The 23,181-nt window shown below is 40.1% G+C and overlaps 1 long non-coding RNA gene across 1 annotated transcript; it reads right to left on the bottom strand.

Moving 5' to 3' along the window:
- Positions 1-1,042: 1,042 nt before the first annotated feature.
- On the bottom strand, positions 1,043-21,815 carry LOC147912951 (uncharacterized). The gene is made up of 4 exons (XR_015549338.1): positions 21,739-21,815; positions 20,336-20,389; positions 14,567-14,678; positions 1,043-1,561 (listed from the first exon to the last, which is right to left on the bottom strand). It is a non-coding gene; the product is annotated as an uncharacterized LOC147912951 (long non-coding RNA).
- Positions 21,816-23,181: the final 1,366 nt, after the last annotated feature.

Raw genomic sequence — 23,181 nt, 5'->3', positions numbered from 1 at the left:
TAATCACTACACCACCAGGCCGGCCCCCCAAAAGCACTTTTAATGGTTACATAGCATCCCAATGACGTGGATGAAGCCAAATGTATTTAACCGATTTCCAACTGGCAAACATTTAGATGATTTCCAATTTTTCTTCATTATAAAATGGCCACGAAAACTTCGTACGTGATATTTGTGCACAGCTCTGATTGTTTCTTTAGTAAATTACCACATTTTCAATAACGATAAGAAGTTCAACTGTACTTTGCCCCTTCTCAGCATTGTCTTAGTTTTTCAGTTAAGTGGTTCTAAATAAAACCATCATAAAAATCCTTTGCCATATTGCGGAACATTTGCAGCACGTTCACTTTCCACCCCGCCATATGTTGACCCAGATAAACTAATCCCTACATCCAGCAACATGACTGGTCTAGGAGGGATGTTCGTTATCTTCTCCTTTTGCACTGTCTCATGGTCCACGCAGCCTCCACAGCTTCTCGTGATGTACTTCCTACTTACTCTCTTACATTTTCAACTGTTTTTCTCCACACATCACTGAAGTTTTGGAATCCCTTTCTACGAAGGCTTTCATCTTGTGGAGATCAATGAGGTGGAAATAACAGCCATCTGCTTCTTAGCACTCTACTCCTCAAAATACAATATCACACACACACACTCTTACACAGGCTGAAACCCTGGTGTATCACTGCCTCCCAATAATCTTGTGTTTATTGAACCCTGAAGTCCACCTGCATGAAAACCCTCAGAGGTGCTTGTTAAAACCCAAATTTCTGGGCTGTACCTCAGGTTTACTGGATTAAAATCTCTAGGGGACAGAGCCCAGGAATCTGTGCTTTATTGAGCTCTCTAATGATCTGATACTTCTTAAAATACGAAAACTTGTATAACTTATGAGAATTCTTATATCAAAGCTCAACTCTGCATAAACTGACACTGCAACTCCCTTTCTACCACGGCTTTTTTTTTTTTTGGGTAAGATTAGCCCGGAGCTAATGTCCATTGCCAATCCTCCTCTTTTTCCTGAGGAAGATTGGCCCTGAGCTAACAGCTGTGCCCATCTCCCTCTATTTTATATGTGGGACGCCTGCCACAGCATGGCTTGATAAGCATGTGCATAGGTCCGTGCCCGGGATCCGAACCTGTGAACCCCGGGCCACTGAAGCAGAGCGCACGAACTTAACCACTACAACACTGGGCCAGCCCCCCATCATACCTTTTTAATAAAAATTCTATGAATCATATTTCTAAATTGATGGTAACATTGACACAATCTACACAAACCCAAAGATATAGTGTGGTAGAGATTACAAGAATCACCATATCTGGTACTCCTCTCCTTGGTAGCTCCTGGCTGTTAGGTTGGGGCCGTGGGACTGGTTCTGGCCACTGGGCCGTGAATAGGATTTAGTTGAGTCCTCCACACTGTGCCTTTACTGTGGTGCCTTTGGAGCCATGTGCTGAGATGGCAATGTCACAAGATAGTGGAGCCAATATCAGCTTGAGTCTCTGATGATCTATGGAGCAAAACCCCTGTCAATCTTCAAAGGATGTGTAGCTTGAGCTAGAAATAAGTAAAGGAGATTTTAAGGTTATTTGTCACTGCAGCATAACCTTGTCTATTTGGACTAATACAACTAAAACCCCTATTTCTTGTGTGTGCATCAATGTGTCTGATATATCTGAGGGTCTTATGTTCATTTAAAGTAAGTTAGAATAAGAAGTCTCCAGTTCTATAAATCTAAGCTTTATTAGACTGCCGACCTCCTAAAATCAACTCTTATCTTTATAACTAATTTTACCACATTTGACTGTGCAAATGAGATTTTAAAAAAGCTTCCTGTGGGTGAAAGAAGAGTATTAGGAAACTTAACGACTTGGAAAAAGTAAATGAGGTAAAAATGAGTCAGTCAGTGGTTGACCTGGAGAAAGAACCCAGAACTTGCTCTGCAAACTGATTTGACAATTCACCTTTTTCTTATTCAAATCCCTACCACTAACCATGTCAGGAAACCTCAAATTTCTCTCAAATACAAAATGCATATGTAGTATAATTACTATATATTATATATACATTATAGTACATGTAATATATATATATTATATATATTTTGCTTGCTACATCATTTATTGTTGAGTCAGAATCCCTTTTTGAATCTGATTTTTTTTTTATTTATTTATTTTTTCCCCTAAAGCCCCAGTAGATAGTTGTATGTCATAGTTGCACATTCTTCTAGTTGCTGTATGTGGGACTCGGTCTCAGCATGGCCGGAGAAGCGGTGCGTCGGTGCAAACCCGGGATCCGAACCCGGGCCACCAGCAGCGGAGCGCGCGCACTTAACCACTAAGCCATGGGGCCGGCCCCAGAATCCCTTTTTGATTTCTGATTATCCTACTTGACTCTGGTTGTGGCTCAGTTCAGCCATATCTGCTGATATTTTAACTCAAGACCAGTCTTAAAAATGGTGCCAACACTTCTACTCTCGAAGAGTAGACCCTTCCTCACCTCCCAGCCCTGCCCCCAGGTCTGTAAGACAGATGAAAGAAAGACCTTGCATCCTTGTGCACCTCTTGATAATAGTTATGTGAGACTCAAGGGTGGCATTGGTTCCTCTGCAGCTAACAAAAGCATTGGGCAAAAAAAGTGGGAGGAAGGTAGAGAGAGGTGGCCAGAACTGCTTTGCTCTACTCTGTTCCTTTTTCCTTTTCCTTTTATTTCTATTTGCCTTCTTTCCTTCTTTTTTGTTAGCATAATCTCTGGTTTCTACTTTCTGTTTGTCTTTGCCTTACGTGTCGGATCACTTGGCATGTAAATTATCTAAACGTGTTTGGTGTCATAGGCATCTTTCAGAATCTGATGCAATCAATGAGCTCCCCCCTGGGAAAATTGTACACGTACTAAATTTAGAACCTCAAATTAAGTAAACCATATAAGATCCAGATATTCTATCTTCAACTGAAAGTCTCTAGTTCTCTTCTCTTAAACTACTCCTCTGAAATCTATTTGCATCAGAGAATCTGGCCCTGGCATTTTCTTAGAATTTTTCATTCCACTTTCTCAGTAACAGGTTCTTGATGTTTACTCAGAAACTTTTTTCAGGAGTCAGGCTGGGGTGGTGCAAAGAGCATGAACTTTGGAATAACCCATGCTTGCATTAAACAGAGGCTTTAATGAATGCTTACTAGCTATGTCACAATGGAAAAAAATATGGAATCCCTTAGCTGTCCTTCACTGCGTCTCTCCATTGCTTCTCTTTTACAGACAAGGTAAGAAATGGTGTAAGGAATATAAAACTAGTTTTAGCCTGTGGCTGTGTCTAGCACTCTCTTTAGAGTAATGGGCTCCTAGCACTTACTGTTGTCAGCATGAAACTTAGTGCAGACCCCCTAAGACAACAAAAAAAATGAAAAGTAATATTTTCTCTCATAAGCAAGACAGAAGTTCATATCCTGCACATTATGACATGAGTTAAGAGATTAATCTGGTGCCTCCAAAGGTTTATTTCTTCTCTTCCTTCTTTGTTTTTGAGATTCCTTTGCATAACTTACTGATTTGCTGTCTTTTCATTTCTTCTTCATGTATCATGCAGTACTTACTCTCCATGACTTCTTCTCTCTCATTACTTTAAAATTCTTTTTAAAATAGAAGAAAAGCTTTTGATTTCAACATTCTATTCTTTATTTCATCAAAGATCTATCAGCTCCTCTAAATTTCCTACCCAACAGGACACAAAAGCGTCTGATCTCACACTCACCTCCTCCTTACACACTCATGTCAACTATTTTTGCATTATATACACACAAAGCCCTATTTGATTCTAGTCAGACTAAAATGACTGGCAGAGATGTATTATTATTCAGTACTCAAAACCAAAAGTTTCGAATAAGATATAAAGTAAAAAATTCTTTGTAAATATAAGCATCACAGAACCTATAATATGTTCTAATATGTCACTTTACAAAGCTCAACTCCAAAAGAAAACTCTGAAGGGAAATATGAATACATTCTGTCTTCCTAACATAAAAGAGTTATTTCTCATGGTTTTGACAGGATTCTGCCTTCTTCTTCTACCTATCTTTGTGAGTTTAACACAAATCATTCCAGAATATCAGCAGGTGGTATCTACTGTTGACGCAAATAATATGTAATCAATCTATAAATCAAAATTTGGGGTGAGTTTACTGTGAGCCAGGTCCGAGGACTATAGCCCGGGGCCTTCTTTCCCCAAGGAAGGAAGGGCACCAAAGAAGTGGGGTGTACAGAGTGGTTATATACCGTCCTGGAACAAAGAGCATACAACAAATATGCTAGTAATGTCCCTTTTACAATTGTCACAAGATGCTCAGCTGGCACAGCAGATCAGTGGTCAGCAGGTGAGTGGTCACAAGGTGAGCATAGCAGGTCAGTAATTAATCCTTAGCTTCCAGGAATGATGCTTATCCCTAATGAAATGCTATTATGGGGGGAAGCTACATCCCTATCTTTAAGGGCATCACTCTTGTCTTTGGGACATAGTAAATATTTAAAGCATATGTACAATGCATGCTCAACAGGTCACGTCAGGCGCTTTTGGAAAAACAAGGTCAGGCTGAATTAGTTTTTAACCAAATGGCTTCCTCGTATACTCCAATATATCCTATTGCTTTTCATTTATTTATCACTACTTTTGACATCCCTTCTCCACAGTGGCATTAGGAGAGTTTGTGCTGGGGTTCCTGCTGAGCATGAAGGGGAAGCTTGAGAGCTGTATCCCATCGAAAGGGTGTTGAGTTCAGGGTTAACTGGACGGAGTGGGGAAGGAAAAAGAGGAGCACGGAAAATTATAGCTCCAGAAACATCACCTCTTCCTCACCTTGGGCCACATTTTCAGGTTATCACAAAAGGAGGGTAAGTAGGACTCAAGTATGAGAAGGGTGAAAGACTTGTTTGGTTGAATTTCGGGGGTAGGGGTAAGACTGCAGGAAGTGTAAATTCAGGTATGACATCAGGTCTGTCTTAAACTCAGCTAGAAAGTCAACTCTTCCCCTGCCCTGGGCAGGGTGGTGGTGGGGGGAGGAGGTCCTCATCTGAGTGTCATCCAGAGATGTCAGAACAATGGAGGACACCTGGGGGGGGGGTGAGCATAAACTTCCTGCTCTAGTCTTCTTTCTCTGACAGCGATGGTCAGAGCTTGCCTGGTACCTGTGGACCAGCCCTGACGTACAGAAGCTTCTGTCTACACCATGGAGATGTACCACAGGTTTATGTGAATCCTCCACTTTCAGACTGGCAACATAGTGTGTTCTTACAAAAGGGCATCCTGCTTGTAGCGAACACTTTAAAGCACCGCCCAGAGTCCCCTTCAGGAATGAAGACCTTAGTCCCCCAGCTGGGGGAGGGCTGCCAGTGGAGAGCTCTCAGCTGTTGGCCTCCTTGGAAATTGCCTCAGCTGAAAGAAGAGCCTCACCCAAGGTTACATACCCTTCTGAGGGTGGCCCCATCCAATGGCTAACTGACCCAGCCTCTCACTCGTATGGGACAGGTCTGAGGGGCCATCCGGGTGTCAGAGCTCTCTTCTGGGCTGACTGGAGCTTTTGCGGAGACTTCATCACAGCCCAACTTCTCATTTGCCCAGTCCCATCTTCTTCCCTTCCTCTCCTTCCTCAGGTGAGATGCCAGGAGCATTCCTTTACAAATGTCCTGCACACTCGTCTCCATCTCAGAGCTGGCTTCCTGGGGGAACTCAAATCTAAATATTGATATTTGCTTCACTATACTGAAAACCATAGCACACACTTTCAGAATTTTATAGAAAACTTTTAGATGTGGTACAATTTCTTGAGAGACTTCTGATTGTTGACAGTTAATATTGAGCTAATATTATAAAATAAATCATTAAACTCGTAATTCTTGTTTACTTTTATTTTGAAAATGATAACCTTGAAGAATCGAAGGCTTGGCAATACAGAAAAGTGAACTTGGAGTCTGAGGGCATATGTCAGTTGAACAAGTCTCTCACGGTGCTAAGCAAGACGTAATGTCAGGGAACCACCCTGGTCATTTGTGCCCCAATTCATTGCCAGTCATTTTTAAATTTTAGTTGTTACTTAGTCTAACTCCTGTCTCCTCCTCCACTAGCAGGGGAGTGGAAAAATACACATTAGCAAACTTCCTTCAAATAACACAACACCTCCCAGCTGTCCCCAGCCCCCCAACAAAGACAAAAGAAAAAAACCTCCCAACCACAGGTGCCTGCGCTTGTATAGGAAGGGGAGAGGAGGAAGAGAAATTGGGCAATTACTGAGCAGTGGAGGTAACCTTTGGGGGTAGAACTGTTGGTGACCACCAAAAACGGAAGTCGAATGGTCAACTCCTTTACCCCCAATAGAGACAGTGGGAGAGGGAGGGGGAGGGGATGGGAGAGAGAAGGAATTTTGAAAAAGAAATGATTTGGGGAAAGTACGCAATAGCAGGGAGCCCCTGATATATAGAAATCTCAGTCTTGGTAAAAATTGGCTACAATTTATGTATAAAGCTTTTGATAAAGTTCTGTTTCCTGAAGGAGGTGTGACCACAGGCATGTCAAATAACAAATAAAAAAATAAAAAGCAAGAAAGAAGGTGCTAATTTTTTTTTTTTTGAAGTTTATTCTCTTGCCGATTCGTTTCCCCAGAAAGCAACTGTTTAAAATTGAGAAATAGCTACAACTCTTCTGTAATGCACTCTGGGGGAAGAAAAAGAAAAGGAAGAAAAACATACAATATTACAAAAAAGGCTGTGCAGGGTTAGATTAAATTGGAAATGGTTTGGTCTCTCATCAAAAGGGAAAAGAAATATAGGAAGAAATAAATGAATAAATCAGAGAGAAAAGAAATAAAATTCTCATTATACACAGGAAAAATTAAGCTACTTAAGAGAACTTATTAAAAGCACATATGTTAGCATATTATTTTGGAAACAAGTAGAAAACGCTGTCTTTTGAGCGTTCTCTATTTGATATGATCTTGCACAGAATTTTAAGGGCACTAGTCAAACAACTGGTAGATGCGTCTGCTGGTGTTTATCACCAACCACACCCCCTCCTATGACCTCCTAGACCTATGACCACTCCCATTCCATTCTCTGACTGAGAGGCCCAGGGTATTAATGCCTGGAGATCATAGGGGAATCCATTAAGAAGCTTCTAGAATATGTTCTCTATACACCCCTGGTAATTCAACAAAAATGGAGATTACGAATTTTGTATATTGTACGGCTACAAATTCAAATGCAGTCCTTAAGTTCCTTATATTTGATTTGAAATCATTAAAGTTAGAATTTTCTTTCTCCTGAGTTTGGATGAAATATTTTATATGTATGCTAATCTCTTTATCAGTATTTTATTCAGTAAACCAATTCAGATTTCAAGTCCCACATGTGTAAATAGATAAGTGCTAAGCACTAAACGACAACATAGGATAGTTATCCTTGCCTTCTAGGTCAGTCTTTACAAAAAGCCCACCCATTGTAGTAGTTTGTGACAAGTGCTTTGTGCAAGCAGTTGTGTATTTTTCTATCTTTATACCAATTATGTTTATTTTGAAATGGAAGCCTTCAAAAGATGCAGTGCTTTTAAAATTATATCCACAAATTCTTTATTTCTCCTCTCCTCAAGAGGTGGAGCTTAATTCCTCTCTCCTTGAGTGTGGGCTAGATCTAGTCACTCCTAGCCAATAGAATTTGGCAGAAATGATGAGATGTCACTTCTTTCTTACTTTTTATTTATTTTTCTAAATTGTAGTGAAATACACATAACACAATATGGACCATTTTAACCATTTTTCACTGTACAGTTCAGTGTAGAGTTCAGCCTTGTGAGAGACCCTAACCTGGAATCACTCAGCTAACTGTTCCCAGATTCCTGACTCATAGAAACTGTGAGTGGCATTTTTCAGTATACAGTTCAGTTCAGTGACATTCACATTGTTGTGCAACCATCACCACCATCCACCTCCAGAATTTTTTAATCATCCCAATTGAAACTCTGTACCCATTAAACAACTCTCTATTCACCCCTGCCCCCAGCCTCTAGCAACCACCATTCTACTTTCTTTCTATGAGTTTGATTATTCCAGGTCCCTCACATAAGTGGAATCATACAGTATTTGTCCTTTTGTATCTGGCTTATTTCGCTTAGCATAATATCCTCAAGGTTCATCCATGTTGTAGCATGTGTCAGAATTCCTTTTTTTTTTTTTAAGGCTGAATAATGTTCCATTATATGTATATACCACATCTTGTTTATCCATTCATCCATCAGTGAACACTGACTGCTTCCACTTTTTGGGTATTGTGAATAATGCTGCTATCAACATAGGTGTACAAGTCCCTGCTTTCAATTCTTTTGGGTATATACCTATGAATGGAATTGCTGGATCATATGGTAATTCAATGCTTAATTGTTTGATGAACTGCCAAACTGTTTTCCATAGCAGCTGCACCATTTAACATTCCCACCAGCAGTGCACAAGGGTTCCAATTTCTCCACACCATCACCAACACTTGTTACTTTCTGGGTTTTTTTAATAATATCCATCTTAATGGGTGTGAGATGAGATATCACTCCTGAGACTAAGTTATAAAAAGACTGCAGCTTTTGTCTTCAGTGTGTGGTTCTCTCTCTCTGTCTCTATCTGTGTGTGTGTGTGTGTATGCATCTCTCTCTCATCACTCATACTAGGGAAAATCATCTGCTCTCTTGTGGGGAAGCCTCAGGGAGAAGGAAGCAGGCTGCTGTGTTGTGAGTACCCTCAGGCAGCCTGTGAAGTGGTCCATACAGTGAAGAAATGAGGCCCCCCTGTCAACAGCCTGTGAGTGAGCTTGGCAGGGGGTCTCCCCACAGTCAGCCTTGAGATGACTGCAGCCTGTGAGAGACCCCAACCCAGAATCACCCCGCTAAGCCATTCCCAGATTCCTGATCCATAGAAACTGTAAGATAACCAATGTTTGTTGTTTTAAGCCACTAAGTTTGGGGTAATTTTTTACGCAGCAGCAAATAACTATTAAGGGAGTAAGAATTTAATTACCAGTTTAGTCAACAGCTCCACAAATATTTACTAAGCAGTTATGCCAGGCACTGTTCTAGGCGTTGGGGATACCACAGAGAACGAGGAAACAGTCCTGCTCCCATGGAGCTCATATCCTAATGTGCCGTGTAACTTTTATCTCTGAGTATTTGTCTGAGCCAGGTTCAGCCTCAGATAGTAATAACTCCAGCACATTTAAGTAAAAGGGATTACACAAGGAATTGGGTCTACAAAATCATTGCAAAGGCTGGAGGAGCAGACTGCCTGAGCTTTCAGAGTGAACCACAAGACCAACACCAGAGAACTAGCCCCTCCAGGGAACCGCCTCCTCAGATTCCATAATGAATCCTGAGAATCCAGGAGCTGCTGCCCTGCTTTGGGCTCTGAGACTACACTGCTTTTGCTGTGATCCACACCACAAAACAGATGCCTTCACCTTACCTCTCTGCTACTCCTGCCTCAGAAAAATCAAACGCCCCCATGAAGCAGCAGAAACACAGCATCTGTCTCTCTCCACCTTCCACATACTACATGTGCATGGTTGCTTGGTGGAGGCTGGGAACATGTGGAACCCAAGCTGTATACAAGATGGGTGATATGGTCTCCACTCTGCTAGTCTCTGGAGTAAGGCTCTCTCAAAGAGGTGGAATGGGGCAGAGTGAGCCAAGCTACAATATCTCCTACAATATGACTGACCGGGGTCAACAAATATCCCCAGATGAGAATGCTGCTGCAAAAGAAGAACTAGGGTAGATCCACTGTATTGATGACCTCTATTTGAAGAGAACTCAAAACAGCAAGCTAAAATATACTGAGTAGCTACTATGTGGCTGGTACTAGACTAAGAATTTTATATTGTTATTATTTTATTTAATACAACAGTCCTGCAAAATAGGTATTATTATCCCCATTTTCAGATGGGGAAACTGAAGCTCAGCCAGATTAAATCACCTGGGCAAGGTCTCACAATAGAGAGAAGTAAAAACAAGATTTGAACCAGGCATTTCCATCAAAGACAGGAAAAGAGACACTGCATTCTTAGTGCCACACCACATAACAATAGGAGGTAAGGTCCTTTGTTGGTGGTATTTCGGTCTCTGTTACTGACTGAATGTTTGAATCCCCCACAATTCGTATGTTGAAGCCCTGACTTCCAGTGTGATTGTTTGGACATAGGGCCTTTACAGAAGTAATCAGGATGAAATGAGGGGGTGAGGGTGGGGAATTGAATGAAGGGGGTCAAAAGGTACAAACTTCCAGTTAGAAGAGAAATAAGTACTGGGGGTGTAATATATGGCATGGTGACCATCATTAACACTGCTCTATGGTATATTTGAAAGTTGTTAAGAGAGTGGATCCTAAGAGTTATCGCAAGAAAAAACAACGGGTTTTTTTGTATCTATATGAGATGATGGATGTTAACTTAACTTATTGTGGTAATCGTTCCATGATATATAAGTTGAGACATTATACTGTATACTTTAAACTTATACAGTGCTGTATGTCAATTATATCTCAATAAAACTGGGAAAAAAAGATTAAATGAGGTAATAAGATTAGGGCTCTGGTGTGATAGGATTAGTGTCCTTATAAGAAGAGACACCAGATAGCGCAGTATCTCTCTCTCTCTCTTTCCTGAGAAAAGGCCATGTGAGGCCATAGTGAGAAGGCAGCTCACTACAAGCCAGGAGGAGAGTCCTTACCAGAAATTGAATCTGCTGGACCTTGGTCTCGAACTTCAAGCCTCCAGAACCGTGAGAAACTAAATTTCTGTTGTTTAAGCCACCCAATCTATGATATTTTTATGACAGCCTGAGCAGACTAATATAGTCCCATAGATATTATTTGCAAAAATTCTAAGAATAAAGGCATGAACTCCGGAGCCCTGTTTAAATCCCAGCTCCACTACCACTGGTCTGTGACCTTAGGCGAGATCCCCCTGTGCTTATCGGGGAAAAATAATAGCACCTACTTCACAGGGTTATGATGAGGATTAAATGCGTTAATATTTGTACAGCGCAACGCCTGGATCATAGCAAATGCTGTGTAAGTGTGTGACAAATAAATAAGAAACTAAGTCACATTCTATTGGTCAGGAAAACAGGAGCCACCTAAGTAGTTTGAGTAAGAAGTTTATTACTGGGAACTAGAGACTTACACAACTTCTGAAGATAAGAAGACAGAAATGATAGAAGGCATGGACCACAGAGAATCTCCCACCAACCCTTCAGTACTAAAGTGGGTGATTCTTGGAGTACAACCAAAAACCACAGGGAAACACCCACACCAGCTGCCTGCATCTGCAGATGTCCCTGGCTTCTGGGGAAGAAGGGCCCAGGCTTATCTTTTGTCCACCACGGTCTCTCAGATGCTTCCTAGTGTACAGGGGAGACTGGAGAGTGTGGGTTTCAGGCTGTCTGCAGCCACTGGGAGAGCTCAGGAAGGGAGGGCTGGCATCAGAGATGAACTGATTGGGTTTCCCTTGCAATTGATTAGAAGTAGGAGGTTTTACTTAACTTCTGACTATCTTCATTGTGATTTGCCTTCATTTGTTATTCAAACGTTGAAAGATCTGTCTACAGCTATATTATCAATTCCTTAAAGTAAGGAAGACCAAAGTTTATACTTCTTTTACCTTCTCTTTGTGCCCAATAGAATTTTGCACATATAATGTACTATGGATGCTGAAGAAATTTTTATTTATTGAGAAAAATAAATAAACACATAAAAACCTTTATAACAAAAACGACTATAAACAACACAATTCAAGCAACAACAAAGCAGCCTGAAATTCTTTTAGAAGAGATTTGCACTTTTTAAAATCTGCTTTTCTTTTTTTCTTTTTTTCCAGTAATAGTAGAATTTATCATTAGAATGCAGTTGTTAAAAAACAAACAGGGGCCGCCTGGTGGCGCAGCGGTTAAGTGCGTGCACTCCGCTGCGGCGGCCCGGGGTTCGCAGGTTCGGATCCTGGGTGCGCACCGACGCACCGTTTGTTAAGCCATGCTGTGGCAGCGTCCCATATAAAGTAGAGGAAGATGGGCATGGATGTTAGCCCAGGGCCAGTCTTCCTCAAGAAAAAAGGGGAGGATTGGCATTGGATGTTAGCTCAGGGCTAGTCTTCCTCACAAAACAAACAAATAAAAACCCATGGCATGTCACAAAGACACAGGAGCCAGCCTGAGGGGGCGTCCACAGGCCAGATCCAGGACAATTTGAGCACCAAAATAATTGTGTTAATACATTATAAACCATGGGGAAAAACAGTATCCTATGAGTCCATACTGGTAATAATGACTAACAACCAATAATAAACAGATAAATAACCAGGAATAAGGGAGAACTCTTGCTGAGGCTTCCCAGATCAATGTGAAGGGCGTGCAGGAGCTAGACACTCATAGTAAAGCCTGGGTCAGGCCAGAATCATTAATGGATCCCAATCTAGGTACTGTGATGAAGAGCTTGGTGTCTCCCCCCAGACTGCTTATTAGTTGCAAGAGGGAAGAAAACAACAATTATACAGTGGAGAAATTGGACGACAATTGACTGGGGTGCTCTAAATCAACATTACCAAAGAACAGATGAATATCATGTGCCTCCAGAAGTGATATCCTGAGAAGGGTACATCACTTATGTAGTATTTTGGCCAAGAATGCATGCCTGCATTTAATCATGAGGAAACACTGGCCAAACCCAAAGTGAGGAATATTCCATTTAAAAAAAAAAAAAAAAAAAAGGATGGGAGAGCTATATTTTTCCAAAATGTCAAGAAAAGCTGTAGAAATGTTCCAAATCAAAGGAGACTAAAGAGACATGACAACCAAATGCAATACCTGACCCTAGACTGAATCCTGTACCAGAGGGGAAAAAAATTCTATAAAGGACATTATTGATTTAACTAACAAAACTGGAATACTGATACCAGTGATAGGTTAGATCAGATAAAAGCATTATATAGTGTTAACTTTACTGAAGTTAATAACTGTAGAGTTAGGAAATAAACACTGATGTATATAGAGATAAAGAGCCTTAATGTATGTAACTTATCCTCAAATAATTCAGGAGAAAAATATTAGGAAGAGATAGATAAAGCAAATGGGGTAAGATGCTAACACAGGGGAACTATATGGGTGTTCTTGGTACTACTCTTATTCTTCCAACTTTTCTGTAAGTTTGAAATTATTTCCACATAAAAAACAAAAAGTTTTTAAATCTATAAAACCATTTTTCACTTTTACTTAATTTTAATATGACAAATTTTAAACAAATATAAAAATATAAGGAAAACTATAGCCAAATCCCATGTACTTATTTTTTACAAGGAAACTTTAATAACAGAACAAGGTCAAGTAGATTCTGAAAACTTAGGAATTCTGAAAGTACACCCATCAATGGACACCTGTGTTCCTGGCAAAAGTGTAAATGCAAAGCGATGGCTTGGAAAGTCCCCCCCACATCAGAAAAGGCCCACCCCTATCAGGAAAGGCCTGTACCTATCAGCCTTGAGGGCAAGGCTCCTGTCTGACTTCTGTTATCTTCAGGGCCCACCACTCTGCTCGTTGTAGAGTGGGTGCTCAGCGGACTTTATTGTGTGGACGCGTGGATAGATAATGAGGGGATAACATGTCCCTCAGAGCCCCGTCCACCCCTGCCAAGCTCTGAGCAGTGCTATGGTTTCTAGATTGCACGACCTCCTCTATACATTCATTTCGGTGCACCTAGAACGAGGAGAACTGGCTTACCTCACCTTTTTCCTTCTGGCTCTTCCAATAGCTCTTCCAACTGATAGAGCCTTGCTCTAGAGATTTCAGGTTATTCAGAACTGGAATACTTTTCTACATGTTTAGGTCAACAGAGTTAATTGGTTAATATAATTCACATACATATTTTTTCATTATTAGGTCTTTCTCCTTCTAATGAAGGATATTTGACTCTGAATTCAGAAATTATGTTTGGTCCTAAATTACACATGCAAAAAAAAATAGTCAAACAATGATTTAGTCCAGGTTCTCTGAGAAGCTGATGCCAAGAAGAGATTAAATGTGTAAGAGATTTATTGGGGAAAACACCTGTGAGGGAAAATGGGGAGGGAGCAGGAGGAGGCAGGAAGAGCCATCAGACCATAAGGCAGGTCTGATACTCATGAAAGAGAGAGGGAAGGAGGGATGGAAAGAAGGAGAGTGGAAGGAAGGAAAGAAGGAAGAAAGGAATGGAAGAAAGCCATTTGACTACTATGTGATTCTAAGAAAGTTTCAGCAAGGTCAAAAGGGAGTCTTTGAGCCAAAGAAACCCATTAGAGGAGCCCCTATCTCCCAGGAATGGGGCTCTGTGGTATTCCTGTCATGCTCAGTGATGGGCCGGGAGCAGCCAATTGGTTGGAAGTGTGGCCTTGCTGCCAATATACCAGCAGCTAGGGCTGGAGGTTGATTACTCTTCCTGCAGTAAGAGATCTGAGAGGCATATTCTCATGGCTGCAACAGACAATAATTTGCACAATTTAGGCTGAGCTACCCCCTGATTTTACCTGAAACAGTAGTATGATCCAAGGCAAGTTTGGGGTTTAGGCCTTAATCATCCATCTGGACCCTGGTTGCAGTTCCACCGAACTTTGAAGAGAGAGTTGTAGTCAGAGCATCCTAAACGAAGATTGAGAAAAGGGAGCCATGTCTTGCTGAAAATGTTAAGTCACAGCTCTGCGGCAAAATATCTTCTGCCTTCATTGCAAAATACAGTAGGTGCATTACTTTCCTTCTGCCTCAGAAAGACACTGATACAAGATGTTGGATGTTGGATGCCTGTTTTTCTCCTCAAAGCTGGTGGCTGTTACTCTGAAGCCTTACTTAATTATTTTTATAGACTGATTTATGGACCAAGAAAGCTTCAAATTTACCTTTGCTGCCAAATGAGGTCACCTTATGGTGGGCCATCTTCGCCCCCCATACCCTAGGCCTGCTAGAATATCTCCTCTCAGGCACACTGAGGCCTTCAGTCACACTGACATCAACCAGACAAAGAGAGTTGGCTTTTGCCCCTATAAGGTGACTGACTGGTTAGGAAGCCAGTGTTTTCCAGAGGGCTTCTTTGCAGAGTCCCCTCTGCTAAATCCCTCATTTTGGGAACACTGTAAAAATGTCAGGATAGATAATGGTAGGATTTAGTGCAGACAAGCACAGTCTTTGGAGGTGGTGAAATCTGGGCTTGAATCTTAGCTCTACCACACTGCTGTCAGCAAAGACAGGTGACTGGTGAATGTCCAAATCATAGGCTGTTGGAAAAGCTCCAGAAGGAAAGGGAGGTCTAGGAGTAGCTATTGGATACTTAGTCACAGAACAGTGACTCAGAGAGGCAATTAACTCACTAGGGCCAGATGGAATTGGGGAAACGGAGGAGAATCCAGTTTCCAGGTGGCGGGGACAGTGTAGCACAGAGAGAAAAGCAGCAATCAAATTTCTGACCTACCAAAGTAGAAGGGAAGGACTCAGGTGCAGAAGTATAAGTGAGTGATCAATTTCCTGGAAATACTGGAGTACAAGGATCAGATCCTAACAGAAGTTACAGCCTGATCCAATGTCGGGCTGATGATCTGCTGACCTAGAGCTCCTTATCTCCCACCACATACAAGGGATCTGAATTATTCCAGGGTGTGAGCTGGAACTTTCCTACTTTACAGACAGAAGCTAAGCAGCCCTAGATGCAAACTCTTAGATTTCAGAACTAGGAAGATCATAACCTCAAGAAGCTAGAAGTATAATTTTAATGTGTTCACACTTTATGATTTCTGTGATAGCACTACACGATAGAAATAAAAACTTCACAAACAAATTGAAGGTCAATTTACTCAAAATATGAGATTTTTAAAAGAAAAAACATATTGGGGACTCCATTATCAACAAGGGACTAAAATAGGATCATGGAATCACTGCAAAATAGCCTGTACTCATGTGTCATCAGTACCACCGAGAAATTCTCAGGTTTCATTACTTTTTGACAACATGATGAGAGTGGACAGTCCTTTCAGATTATTGACGTATTGGCTGCCACCGCCATGCACAACCCAAGCACTAAGTTAGTGCTATGTTGAGGCAGGATGTTGCATATTTAGAAGAAAGGATAGATCAGAAGAAGAAAACAGAATTAGAGAGGAGGGTTCTGCTATTTTCTTATTCCTTTACAGGTACTTGAGGCTCTACCTGATAAATTTTATAGTCAGAGGCACTTCTAGACTATTTCTTGAAAGGTATTTAATCCTCTGTTCTGCAAGATTCATAGGGAGAGGTGCTTCTAGTCTTAGAAATGTATGATACGTTTCATGATCTTTATTTTTCTTCAAATTTTTTTTCCAAAATATGGATCATGAGGTCCATAATGTAGTAACCCTCTAATTCCTTTAAAGGGAAAAAATAAGGCTTTATTTTTAACTTACCCTTAAATTAAATACATAGGGAAATTATTACATTGTACAGCGAAGACTAAATCTAGGGAATTCAGGACTTAAGGGAAATTACACTGCCCATGTTTTCTATACTTTTTACCCTTTCCCCTACCATGTAAAAAAATTAATTATGGAGGTATAATCTGGTTAAAATAAGCTATAGAGGGGAGTGCATGTTGATAGAGAAGGGAAAGAGGCTAGTGAGTAAGAGAAAAGTAGGCGTAGCTTTAGCACAGAGATTGCCAGGCCACATTATAGATTGATTCTATTTACACGTGTCTATTATTGCCTACAGTGCTGTTTTAGTAACAGCTTACTATGCTACATCTCTTTCCCTAATTCACTGCCTTCATGAGTCCAATGCTTGGTGTCTCCGAGAGTTTAATTTGGGCTCCACAGTGTTCAGGTGATCATTTTGGTATGATTTACCCAGAAGCAGCTCTGTGCACAGCATTTTCTTTCCTAATAAGTCTGCCTGTTTCCAAGGCTACATCTTACTGTCACCAACCACCAGTCATGCTAATGGTTAAGATGATGAATTGTTTTTTAATGAGGTAGGGATTAAGAAACCCTGTTTCTACCTATGTTATCTTAGACAAATCATTTAATCCTTGTGATTCAGATTCTTCAATATTAAAATGAAGAAGTGAGACTAGGTATCTTTTAGTTTTAAATGTTTGTCTATATACTTAATAGTTACCCTTTATTAATAAGACAGGTATTTGTTAGAGGTTGATATTACCACTTGGAGCCAGGCTGATGAGAATAATGCATAACTGTAGGTACATTAAAAGATTCAATAATTGCTACTACTGCAAAGAGAAGTAAAATACCTTTATTAGAAGTGGATATTTCCATTTTGGAGTAGGCTGATGAGGATACTTAACCATTGTAGACTCATTCAGACTCAATTCAGAGTCAATATATTTTATTCCTACCCTGCCATTAGTCAGTTCTGTTATTTATACGAGTCATTTATGAAATGCATATCCATAATCAGCCAACCTCTTCAGATCATTGTTTTTTAATAGGTAAACTTTTTATAAAATTTAGGAAAATTATTGCAAAGTGTTTATTAATGATTAAGGCTCTATTTCAGTTACTATATCTTAACTGTGACAAGAGAAATATAAAATACTAAGGGAGAACTAATTTAGATATACAATCTGTAGCTATTGTTGTTTTTATTTTGTGAGGGAGATCAGCCCTGAGCTAACATCCGTGCTAATCCTCCTCTTTTTGCTGAGGAAGACCGGCTCTGAGCTAACATCTATTGCCAATCCTCCTCCTTTTTTTTTTCCTTCCCCAAAGCCCCAGTAGATAGTTGTATGTCATAGTTGCACATCCTTCTAGTTGCTGTATGTGGGACGCAGCCTCAGTACGGCCAGAGAAGCGGTGCATTGGTGCGCGCCCGGGATCCGAACCCGGGCCGCCAGTAGTGGAGCGCACACACTTAACCACTAAGCCACCCGGCCGGCCCAGCTATTGTTTTTATTTAGATCATACTCATGAATTAAGAAGCTAACTCAAGATAAACTTTCAGACAGATAAAAAAGTCAAAGATAGAAAATTTGACTGAGAAATTAAAAGGCATATAGGATTAATCCAAGAAGACTAATTAAATTCCAGAAAGAGAAAAAAGAGGTAAAAAAGAGAAGAGAGAAGAGAGAAGAGAGGTAGTAACCAAAGAAATAATAGAGACAATCTCCCCAAGCTAAGATTGATAGGGCCATTATGTGCCAAACAGAATAAATTTTAACAAGACTGATATTTAGCTACATCCTCCTGAAATTTTACAAGAATGACAAAGAGCTCTTAGAAGCTTTCTGACATAGACAAAACAAAACAAACATTGGGTCAGAAGGCATAGAACCCATGCTTTCAAAGTTCTGAGAGACAGTGATTTTTATATTCCAATTTTTATTGTACTTATTGTCACATATTTTTCAGTTCTTAGGTCTATCTTCTTGTAAGCTTGTCATCTGTAAAAGCACCTATATTTTCTCGTATATATATTTTCTCAACTGAAAAATTGGAACGGTTTTTAAATTTATTAACTTCCTGGCCAAGAAGATTCTTTAAATGTAGAAACATACACATTAAAACAAGGAACTAAGTATTGATTATTATAAAGTCATGTGACTGTATTTTTCCTCATTTCCAAAAACTTTGATTGAATGTCAGAATTTGAATGTATTTCTTAAAAATTCATTCTTGTCATTGGTATAAACCATTCCAAATTGGCAAGATAAAGAAGACATACAGGCTTACTTTGTGCTAATTATGGGCTTTAAACAAAGTCCCTAGGCACTGCTGAACACACAAGGCTCAGGCAACGACAAAATGCAAGCGTTTAATGTCTTAGGTAACTTTTCTCCCACCAAAATTCAGAGTGAAGCTCAACAGTAAAGTAAGGGAAATCCTCAGGGGGAGGGAGGGAGAAAGGAAGGAAGAAAGGAAGCAAAGAAGGAAGGAAAGAAGGAGGGAGAGAGATTGAGAGAGAAAAACAAAGGGAAAAAAAGGAAGAGAAAGCACAAATCCGGAGAAGTATCTTGTAAAGCAGCAGCTATCTTGAGGGCATTTGCTGATTTCTGTAGACTAGAGGGGAACAACAGCTACAGCGTAGGACCCATGCAAGGTGGAAAGTCAGGTCAGAGACCCCACATAAAGTGAAAACCCTGACAGGAGACCCCACCGTGGATGAACTAGAAAATGATCCATCTCTAGATAAAGGATACATATACACTAAAAAATTATTTGTTGTTTCCCTGAAATTCAAATTTAACTGATCTTGTGTATTTTTATTTGTTAAATCTGGCAACCCTACTCCTCGAGTAAGATAGTAATAGAACTTGCCTGTTTCAGCATTGGCTCTGGCTGGAGGTAGACGGATAGGAAAAGTTTCCCTGAGAACTCCTAACAAGCAGGTCCTTTTACAGTTTTAAGGCACAAATTCATGCTACCTATGTGCCCCTAGGTACCTAGAAGAAACAAATGCAAATCCATTCTGGGGGAACCCAACTTAAACACAGGCTTCAAAGAATAATGGGTGATAAATTTACATTAACTTACAATCAGAAAACACAAAACACTCGAGGACACAAGTCACCATGAATGAGAGTCAGCAGACATAATAAATAATAGAATCAGACATGCAAAGACTAAAGGTGTTTAACTTTCAGATTTGGAATGTAAAATAAGTAAGCTTAATTTGCTTAAATAAATAAAAGAGGGTATCAGATGTATGACTAAGAAACAAGAGACCATAAAAAATAACCAGACATTAAAAATAAAAGTATTATACAGGACTTCTAGAGATGAAAAAAAATTTTTTTTTTCTTTTTGTGAGGAAGATCAGCCCTGAGCTAACATCCATGCCAATCCTCCTCTTTTTGCTCAGGAAGACTGGCCCTGGGCTAACATCCGTGCCTATCTTCCTCCACTTTATGTATGTGGGATGCCGCCACAGCATGGCCTGACAAGCAGTGCGTAAGTGCACACCTGGGATCCGAACCCTGGGCCGCCAGCAGCGGAGCGCGTATACTTAACTGCTACGCCACGGGGCCGGCCCTAGAAATGAAAATTTTAATAAACAAAATTCGAGATACAGCGGATTGGCTACACAATAGACACAGTTAAAGAGAGATAATAGGATAGAAAATGTGGAAGGGAGATTAAGAGACATGGAATTAGAGTAATATACATGTAATTAGAGTTCAAGAAGGAAGTATGAAAGAGAATGGGGGCAAGGAAATACTTAAAGATACAATGGCTAAGAATTTCTCAGAACTAAAGACTCAAATAATCAGATTCAAGAAGAAAGTCAAGAAGAAATAAAATGAAAGGAGGCAAAACAGATACCTTCTTCTCCTGGATTTTCCTTCCTTTTAGAGGATCCCAGGATACAGTACACATCTGTAAAAATACAGATTTAAGATTTTTGGTAATGGCTAATATGGTCCCAAAATATCTTTAATAATTAGTTTCACACAATAAATCTAGCCTAAGTTTTGCTTTTTAGTCCATATTTATTTTAAGCTGATTTTAGTTAATGGTTATGTAAAAAGTTTTTTTTGGGGGGTGGGGGGAAGATCGGCCCTAAGCCAATTTCTGTTGCAAATCCTCCTCTTTTTGCTTGAGGAGGATTGTCCCCAAGCTAACATCCATGCCAATCCTCCTCTACCCTGTATATGGGACCCCACCACAGCATGGCTTGAACCACGGTGTGTGAGTCCCTGCCCAGGATCGGAACCCGTGAACCCCAGGTGACTGAAGCAGAGCGTGCGAACCCAACCACTACACCACTGGGCTGGCATCTCTAAAAAGTTTTTTAAAGGAACTGTATCTTCTCAATTATGTAAAAATTATATATGTGGACTTAGATGGCAAATAAATACATTTTAAGATAAGGCAAGTTTCCTTCGTTAGTACTTAGATAAGGAGAAGAGTATATACGTTTCTCTTCACCTGTTGACTATAATGTTCATGTAAAGATTAGGAATCATGATTTTATAGTTTTAGGTGTCTGCTTTTTCATCAAGGGAAAATTATTTTCCACTTGCATCCCATGGGCTACAATAATAGAGATGATAATGTTTGATAATGATGATGATAGCTAACATTTATTGAATTATAGTGGTAAGCACTATAAAAGGAGTCAGCAAGCTTTTCTTATAAAGTGCCAGATAGCAAATATTTTAGACTTTGCAAGCCATATGGTCTTTGTCTCAACTACTCAGCTCTGCTGTTGTAGCATTAAAGGAGCTATAGACAATATGTAAATGAATGAGCAGGGCTGTGTTCCAATAAAACTTTATTTACAAAAACAGGTGGCCACGGTCAGGATTTGGCCTGAGGGCTGTAGTTTACTGGCCCATGGACAAAATATTCAGGATATTTGAATTCCAATGAATTACTTAATTGTAGCTAGGTGTTGTATTTAACTCTTGCTATAAACTGTATTATTCTTTAAAATATATAATAAATTAGTGTAAATAGATACATTAGATTTTAGTCTTCAAAAAAATTCATCCATATCATGTGTGTTTGCTAAAGCCTTGTAACAACATTTTGTTTGAACAATAATTGGTATCTACTCTTTAGCAATGGTGTTAAATTTGCTGTATGACAAATCACTCCCAAAATGTAGTGACTTAAAGCAGAGTCCCATTATTTGCTCTCAATTCTGCGGGTCAGCAATTTGGGTCTGTCTGCTCCCTGTGGGGTCAGCTGGACTCAGCTCACTCTATGTGGATGGGCCTCACCTGAAGAGGGTGGTTTGGGCTGGGGTGGCTGGGTCCTCTCTCCGTCTGCTCTTTCATCCTCTAGGAGACTTGTCTGGACTTTTTCTGAGTAGGCGTGGGCAGAGCCCCCAACAGCGAGAGAGGACAAGCCCTTGAGCACAGACACTCTTCAAGCCTTTGCTTGCATTGTATTTGCTAACATCTCATTGGCCAAAGCAAGTCACTTGGTCAAGTCCAGATTTAACAAGTGCAAAAATAGACTCCGCCTCCTGATGGGAGGAGCTGCAAAGTCACGTTGCGAAGAAGCATGCATATGATAGAAACAATTGATAGCCGTTTTTGGCTTTCAACAAGATAGTGGAGTAGCTACCAAACTGAGAGAGAGAGGAAAATGAGCAGGGGCAGCTCAAAGAATGGATTCCAGAGCTGAGTGGCGTTCATTCATTTATTAAACCCTTATCAAAGACCCAGATAGTCAGCCTGCAGAGCTCACACTCTGCTCCGGGGATGTCATTGGGATCTTGTTGTGCATGCTGCCTCACTCCAGATCCATTTTATTGTCAGTTAGTTAGGGTGTATAAACTAGCTTAGTCCAGGCAAACCGTTAGGTACAAATTATGTACAAAGGAGGACTGAATAAGCATATGTGTTGCTTACAGCCATTTAACTCATGTTCCCACACAGAGCTGTCTTTCTGTTTCCAGTTTCCATTCTAGTTCACTTATTTCCAAGACCAGAGCCATTTATTTAGTTGGTTAGTTTAGATATATACTCTGACTGCTACTAAGAAGATTTAAAGCAGCTGCTAAACTTCTTTTCCTCGGTTCCCTTGGGTACTAAGGAAGCACATTCCTTTCCATGTGAGCCCTAAGTCTGGCCTCCCAGTCCAAGTAAAAAATGCACCCTTGACAGCCAAATAAACCCCTACCCAGTTTAACACTGAATCTTACAAAATGTTCTTAACTCCATTTCCCTTTTTCTGTGAATACAGAGCCAGTCTTATCACTCCTAAGCTGTTCCTGCTTTAAAGCCCTCACATCCACGCAGAAAGCATGGTTTCTCTAAAAGCTTAATTAAAAGATTAATTTGATTCTTCTTCTCAACTTTTACTAGCCCATCTTGGTGACACAAGGCTCATATTCTCTTGGAAAGCATTGTCTTCTGCATTAAACATTATCACATGTCTACTACCCAATTACCAGGATATATTCCCAAATCTATATTAATTTTCAAATAGAATTTGTAAAGTCTATAGCTCTCCTCTTTTAGAATTTGGTTATTCTTAATAAAGACCAAAATTTTTATCAAAAAATTCTCCAAATATAGGACCACCTTTACATTTTTGCTGTTCTGTAACAAAAATACATACTAAATTAAAAAAAATACATCTATAAAGACTACTAAAAACTGAAGCGTAAATTGACCTATTTTTATTCTTCCTCAAGTCTTAGTCCTGATATAGTC

This window comes from Ceratotherium simum, chromosome 32 (genome assembly GCF_057802395.1).
Source record: "Ceratotherium simum simum isolate JZ-2026a chromosome 32, ASM5780239v1, whole genome shotgun sequence".
Lineage (NCBI taxonomy): Eukaryota > Metazoa > Chordata > Mammalia > Perissodactyla > Rhinocerotidae > Ceratotherium > Ceratotherium simum.
Note: the sequence above shows the minus strand (reverse complement) of the source record. Positions and strands in the feature narration are given on the sequence as shown.